This window comes from Bombina bombina, chromosome 2 (assembly GCF_027579735.1).
Source record: "Bombina bombina isolate aBomBom1 chromosome 2, aBomBom1.pri, whole genome shotgun sequence".
NCBI lineage: Eukaryota > Metazoa > Chordata > Amphibia > Anura > Bombinatoridae > Bombina > Bombina bombina.
In genome coordinates, this window is record NC_069500.1 from 1,343,829,984 (window position 1) to 1,343,837,722 (window position 7,739).

Here is a 7,739-nt window from a genome sequence, read left to right on the forward strand (position 1 = left end):
GCAATACCCTACAAAAGGCCCTTTTAAGGGCTATTGGTAGTATATTGTAGGTTAGGGGGTGATTTTATTTTGGGGGGCTTTTTTATTTTATAGAGATATTAGATTAGGAGTAATTGTTTTTATTTTTGATAATTTTGTTTATTATTTTTTGTAAGCATAGAATTTTTTTATTTTTTGTAATTTAGTGTTTATTATTTTTTGTAATTTTAGATTTTTTTTAATTTTTTTCGTAGTGCTAGGTTTTTTTAAATTTGTAATTTCAATTTTTTAATTGGTAGTTTTTTAATTTTATTAGAATAGTTATGTTAGGTTAATTTATAGTTTAAACTTAGTTTGTTTGTTTTTTTCACAGGTAAGTTTTTATTTATTTTAAGATAGTTATATTTTAATTTAAAGTTAGAGGGGTGTTAGGTTTAATGGTTAATAGTATAATTTAGTGTTTTGCGATGTGGGGGGCTTATAGGTTTAGTTTAGTAGTTACGATGGGGGGCTGGAGCTTTAGGGGTTAATACTTTATTATAGTGTTGGTGATGTGGGGGACCGGCAGTTTAGGGGTTAATAGGTTTGTATAAGTGTCGGCGATGTCGGCGGGGCGACGGATTAGGGGTTAATAATTTTTATTAGTGTTGGTGATGTTGGGGAGCGGCGGATTAGGGGTTAATAGGTTTATTTAATAGTCCTGATGTGGGTGGGCAGCAGATTAGGGATTAATAGATTTAGTAGATAATAGTAGTGGTATTCAAGCGCTAAGAATGCCCTAAGCTGTAACCAAAAAAATGGGGTCTAACCTCCCCCAGAAAAAAGTAATACTGAAACACAGGGATTGGTACAGCGCCAAAAAGGCCAAGGGACAAATATACAAAACTGCCGATACGTTTAAAATGAGGATTTATTACAATCAGATAAAACAATACACGTCATAAATTGTAAAATAGGATAAAACCAAAATGGTGTAAGGCAAAGATTGCCGAGCAAGTCTTAAAGAAGGCAATAGAAAATGTTAAAACCATAGGATTGCTAGCAACATTAAAAGAATATTAAAAAACACTTGATGTTCATATAATTATAATTAGCGTAGAAATCTGAGGTGCGTAAATAAGGAGCAATTGGCTGTCTAAGAATTGAGTCAGTTATGGATCCATATTTGCGTGTGTACTGTGGTGAATTGTGGGTGGTGCGTGCAACAATTGAAGAGTATCCCTATTCCAGAGTAAACCTGGGTGTGGATGCTTGAAAGCTCCCAGAGGACAAATACAATGTGGTTAATTACAACACAGTCAAAATGATAACAAGTGGAATGCAACACAGTGGTGCAGATGATAAAACTGGATATAAAATCAACAAAAAAGTGCACATAAAATAATGTCAAAAGGAAACTAGGACTCCGACACAAAAACAGAAGGAATCCAAGTCCAAAAGAATGGTGAGGTATCCTAAAGAAACAGATGAGGTAGCGCTTAAAGTCAAATATAAAGTCAATGAAAAATAAAAAACCAAAAAATTGGTGTTCAACAAAGGAGGCTGGAGAACAAAGTGGGTGCAAAAATCGGTGCGAAAAAATCAGAAAAAGACAAGTGTAAAAGGTTAAACCATTTGTAATCCAAATATGGCCAATAGGTGATCCAGATATATCACAGTGGTGGAAAAAATCAAAGTCTAACCACAACTAAGCAAAGTGGAAAAATAGAAAAAAGTTGAAAAAATATAAAAAAAGTTGAAAAAATATATATATAGTGTCAAACAATAAGATGAAGGTAGACGAATATATGTATTGGGTGAGACAAGGTAAATTCCAGGGATCCCAATGAACTTTAGGCAATCAACGGCTCAATATTGTCGTCCCCAGTAGATTCCTGTAACCCAAAATAACAACATAGCGTAATACAGTAAAAAATATAGGTAATCGGGTTGAAAAGATGCTTACCAAAGGGTCTACGCGTTTCGGTCCTCAAAAGACCTTTTTCAAGACTGATCCAGTGGTAAGCAAAGCATCTTTAAATAGGGGTTTGCTGGAGTACCCGGATGTGGCTTACAAAACATTCCACTTCCGGTACCGCTTGGCATTTGTAAAAAAGTAACTTTAATTGTCAAATGTAGAGTTTATTTGTGGACATATTTGATGTCATATAGGGGGTAATTGCAGTGAACGTGCTCATGGCAATACTACTGTTTATATTTAGATGTATCAAAAAGTAGGAAACGTAAGTCGTGACTTCATTTCCGGTTTACGGATCAGATTAGCTTACCTCTATATCCTCATTTGACATTCAGTGCATCTAAGTAGAAACAGATGTTGCAATATGCAAACCAATTAGCGGCGATCATTTCAGACCCTCTGCCTTTGGGTATTTTCCATGAGAAACAAAATTGGCAGTTAGAGATGTTATATGTATCTCTTATATATGTTTTACAACACTTATGATAATCAAAAAATGACTAAAAATAAAAATAAAATATAATAGAGAGCATGGTCACTATTTGGACCGCCTCTATATATTCGAAGTTCTGAGGTCCCTGTTTTAGACTCAAGGGATCTTGATATGTATTCATAAGTGTGTATAATATATGACATTATCATAACATCATGACCCATTTCTTATTAAACAGGGTATATTTAACAATCTTTATCATGGTCAAATCACAGTTCCTTTTGTTATCCACGTTTTTTTTTTTTTTTTTTTTTTTTTTTTTTTTTTTTTTTTTTTTTTTTTTTTTTTTTTTTTTTGGGGTATCGTGAACTAGTACCAGGCAGTGGTATTGCTATAGTCTCTGTGTGGTATGGAGACCGATAGATAGGTAGTGCCTATGATCAGATTGCTTGAGTTGGTAGCATTAGGGAAATGTTTTTCACTACAAGACAAAATCTATTGGATGTGATATCGTATTAATTTGAAAGATAGCAGACAGGGTTGGCAATATTAATGTGGGTACTCCTCAAATATATATTATTTTTAATGTTTGGTTAACTATAGGTATATCTTAGCCCTTTTGGACTTTTTGTTACGATAAATTATCAATCAAGAGGCAATTTCTTAGAAAAATAGGAGTGGACTAGACTTTTAAGGTCAAAATTGGATTTATCCTATACTTAGTTGTTACTTGAATGAGAGGTTGGTTGATTGGCATTTGGAAGTTGAGCATGATATCAGATGTCACCTGCATATAAGGAAACTGGTGAATGTATATGATCAGGGATTGATGAACCTATTGAATATGCATTGGACCCGACAAGGCTATTTGTGTAAATAGCATTTATGTAAAAGGTGTTCTATTATATGATCGTAAGGTATTATACCATATGTCCTTTTGTATCTAAGAGTGCGTGTAGTAATTCTTTTAATTGAGAAAGGATTTCTATTAGTCTTTATTTCTAACTGACTATCTAAGATTCAGATAGGTTTCAATTAGATTTTTTCATGTGTGGGGGAAGGAAGCTAGTAAGACCTAACAGTTAATTTGAGTCATAAATGGGCATAGGAGTGGGTTCTCGTTACTAGTTGAAGAGGTGGGCCAGGTCCTCTCTATTGTTTAGACCTTTTGGGTGTAGGCAGTCCAATAGAAAAATCCATTTCGATTCTGCCCTGAGAAGGATTTTTTCAAAGTCCCCTCCCCTCCAGTTTTTCATTATTTTTTGTATGCCCATGAACCTCATCTCCTGTATTCTGCCATTATGTTTATCTGCAAAATGTTTATATAGTATGGTGTCCTTATTTTGTTTTTCGATCAGTAATATGTGCTCTCTCAGCCTATCTCTGAGGCTTCTCGAAGTCTGGCCAACATACTGGAGGCCACAGGAACACTCGATGAGATAGATGACCCCTGTGTCTTTGCATCTGATAAGGTCCTTAATTGCAAATTTTTCTCCAGTTTGGAATGAATGGAATTGTTTGGTCTTAATCCCTCTCTTGCAAGCTTTACAAGAGTGGCATGGGAAATGTCCTTTCAGTGGTTTTCCCTGTAAGTCGTATGTTTTCGTTTTTTTCTTTCGGAGCAAGCTTGGAGCTAATACGTTTTTAAGGTTACTTGTTTTTTTATATACAAAACTGGGTCGATCAGGGAGTGAGTTCCCAATGATCTCATCGTCCTTCAGCAGATGCCAGTGTTTTTTAAAGATTTTTTCATAATATATCTGTTACTGCTGTACTCTGTGATCATTGGTATATTGAGTCTTCCTTCTGTCCCGTATCCTTTCTTTTCTTTGTATTTTGTTAGATCTTTCCTTTCCACCTTTCTTACTTCCTCTATCTTGAGGTTTAGATCTTCTTCCTTATAGCCTCGTTCTACAAACTTTTCTTTTAGACGGGTCACTTGTTTCTCCCATGTCTGGATGTTCGAGCAGTTTTTTCGAACTCTTAAAAATTGGCTTTTGGGGATGTTGTTTATCCATTTTTCATGATGGCAACTATTGTAATGCACATAGTTGTTACTATCAACTGTTTTGAAGTGCGTGGACGTTTCCCATTTGCTATTGTGGACTTCTATTTTTAAGTCCAAGAAGACTATTTCTTTTAGGCTCCAAATGTGGGTGAACTTTAGATTTAGAACGTTTTTGTTCATAATCTCAATAGTATATATAAGGTCTTGTATTGTACCTTTCCAGATGATGAGAATATCATCGATATATCTGCGATAGAGGACCAGGTCCGCGCTCGCTGGGCAGGAGTCCCAGAATATACTCTCCCATTTGCCCATAAATAAGTTGGCATAGCTGGGCGCGAACCTGGTCCCCATAGCTGTACCGCAGATTTGTTGGTAGTATAGTCCTTCATTACAGAAGTAATTGTGCTGTAAAATGTGTTGGATACTGTTCAATATAAACTTAGCCTGATCTTCCAACATCAGGGGGTCTTTATCCAAGAACCATTTTATTGCTTCAAGTCCCTCTTTGTGGGGTATGCTGGTATATAAGGCGGCTACATCACAGGTAGCCATGATGTAGCCTTCTTCCCACGGGATCTCTTCCAGGATGTTTAGAACTTGTGTGGAATCTTTCAAGTATGATGGAAGAGCCTTTACGTACTTCTGAAGATGTTGATCGACGTATTCGGACAAGTTACTTGTGAGTGACCCGATTCCAGAAATTATCGGACGTCCGGGAGGGTCTATCAGAGTTTTGTGTATCTTGGGTAAATGGTATATTATAGGTGTCATCGGATGTTTTATGTCTAGATATCTATGCTCTTTTTCGTTCAAAATGCCGGAATTTTTGGCTGTTTTGAGAAGTTCCTTGAGTTCTTCTTGATATTGTTTCACAGGATTATTCCTAAGCTTTAGATATGTTTGTTGGTCTCCGAGGAGACGTTGGTTCTCTGCATTGTATTTCTCCCTGTCGAGAATAACGATGCCCCCGCCTTTATCGGCTGGCTTAATCGTTAGTTGGTTGTTCGCCTCAAGTTTCCTGATGGTCTCTATATGTTGTTTGGTTAGGTTGTGTTTGATCCTTTTCAAACTCTTTTGTTTGACATCTCTAATATCTTTGGTGACCATGATTTCAAATGCGTCAATAGCATTTCCTTTGGCATAGGTGGGATAGAAGCTGGACTTTGGTTTAAGTCCCGTGTGGATATATGGATCTTCGGCATCAGCTGAGGTGTAACTTCTGGGTATTGTTGTGTCAAGAGCAGTTTTTAGGAAGTACCTTTTTAAGGTTAATTTCCTTATAAAATCCTTAGTGCTCATAAATGTTTGGAATTTATCCATGCTTCTTGCCGGAGCAAAAGAGAGGCCATACTTCAGGACTTCCTTCTCTTCTTTTTTTATTTCATATGAACTAAGATTGAAGATTCCATCTCCAGTGGCCCTCTTATCTGATCCACGAGATGATGTAGGTTCTTGTGTAAGATCCATATTATCAGTTCCCCTCTCGTTTGTTTTTGGGGTCTTGTTTCTCTTTAATTTATTTCCCCCACGTTTACCTCTTGTTTTCTTTTTTTGTCTCATTGGTGGTGCAGGGGTCTCCTCCCCTAATTTTTTCTCTTGTCCTTTACTGCTGGTTGATTCATTTTTAAAAAATGTGAAGATGAGGCGATTTGGTTTAAAGTTGTCCCTGAGTTTATGTCGGCATTCGACAAACTTCTGTTAGAATTTTCGTTCTGTCTGCCAGACATATCGGGTTTTCTATAGTTCGTCATATCATGTGATTTATAAGAGCTTTTTTCATATTCTCCGTGTGTTCCATCTCTTCTTGGCATGTCAGAGTTTGCCCAATTTTCATGCCTCGAACTAGTGATGTAGTCATTATTTTGATCTCCTCCATGTTTTTGGACTTCATAATAGTTTTGGGGATAGTTTCCCCTATCATCTCTATAGTGGCGTCTTGGGCCTCTTCTGTAGTTCCATGCTGGATAATTCGCTTGACCGTAGTGTTCTCTATCTCTGTAGTTGTGTCTAAAGGCATTCTGATAGGGAGCCCTTTCCCATGGCCTTCGGGGGCTCTCATAGTGTCCATAGTAGGGTTCGGATCTGTAATGTTGTGATCCCCAGTACATCTGTTCCTCCTTTCTATAATTCGAATTATCTCTATGGTTTGTTCTATTCCATTCGGGTCTGTTGGGGCTATATTCTGAATGTAACCTATCTTTCTGGAATCTGTTCACATGTGTTTTCTGTGGCCGAAACCTATTTTGCCCCGGTTGCTGTATATTCTGATTCATAACTTCTGGTTGTCTGTTGTATGCCCTGTTATCATCAGGTCTTACCGATGTACTCCCTACCATATGGTCACTATTTTGTGTTTGATCTGTGGTTTCGATTGGTTCATTATCACTAGCTCTTTTTTCGTCTAGTTCTCTCTTTAGTTTTTTGGTCTTTTTTGTGATTACATCCTCTCTAATTTTAGTTACTTTTTTAACTAAGTTTAATTTCTTTTCTGAAATGTCAATGCCGGAGCTTTCTAAGTTCATTAGTATCTGCTCATCCTCCTTGATTTCAATGTCAGTGTCATGTAATAGTTCGTCCCTATAGTCTATGATGATATTCATTAGGGTGACTGAGGCAGTGGCTAAGGCCTCTGTCCATCTAGAGGAATATTTGGGTTTGTGTATTGGGAAGGCACAATCTTTAGTAACCATTAAACCTTTGGGTATGATTTTGAGTTCAATGCATTTTCGTAAGAATGATATGTCTGCCTTATACTTCACCTCTGATACTAATAATTTCTCTAGATTCTTAAAAATAGTCTGGACATCTAGACAGTCATCTTCTCCTTTTTCTAGATAAGATGTGTCAAAATCAATTTCTTGTCTAATTGACAATAAAGTATCCATAGTATTGGCAGTGAGTATATTCAAAGCTGCTAGGATACCGGTTAGAAAAAGGGAATCAATAGATAATAGTAGTGGTATTCAAGCGCTAAGAATGCCCTAAGCTGTAACCAAAAAAATGGGGTCTAACCTCCCCCAGAAAAAAGTAATACTGAAACACAGGGATTGGTACAGCGCCAAAAAGGCCAAGGGACAAATATACAAAACTGCCGATACGTTTAAAATGAGGATTTATTACAATCAGATAAAACAATACACGTCATAAATTGTAAAATAGGATAAAACCAAAATGGTGTAAGGCAAAGATTGCCGAGCAAGTCTTAAAGAAGGCAATAGAAAATGTTAAAACCATAGGATTGCTAGCAACATTAAAAGAATATTAAAAAACACTTGATGTTCATATAATTATAATTAGCGTAGAAATCTGAGGTGCGTAAATAAGGAGCAATTGGCTGTCTAAGAATTGAGTCAGTTATG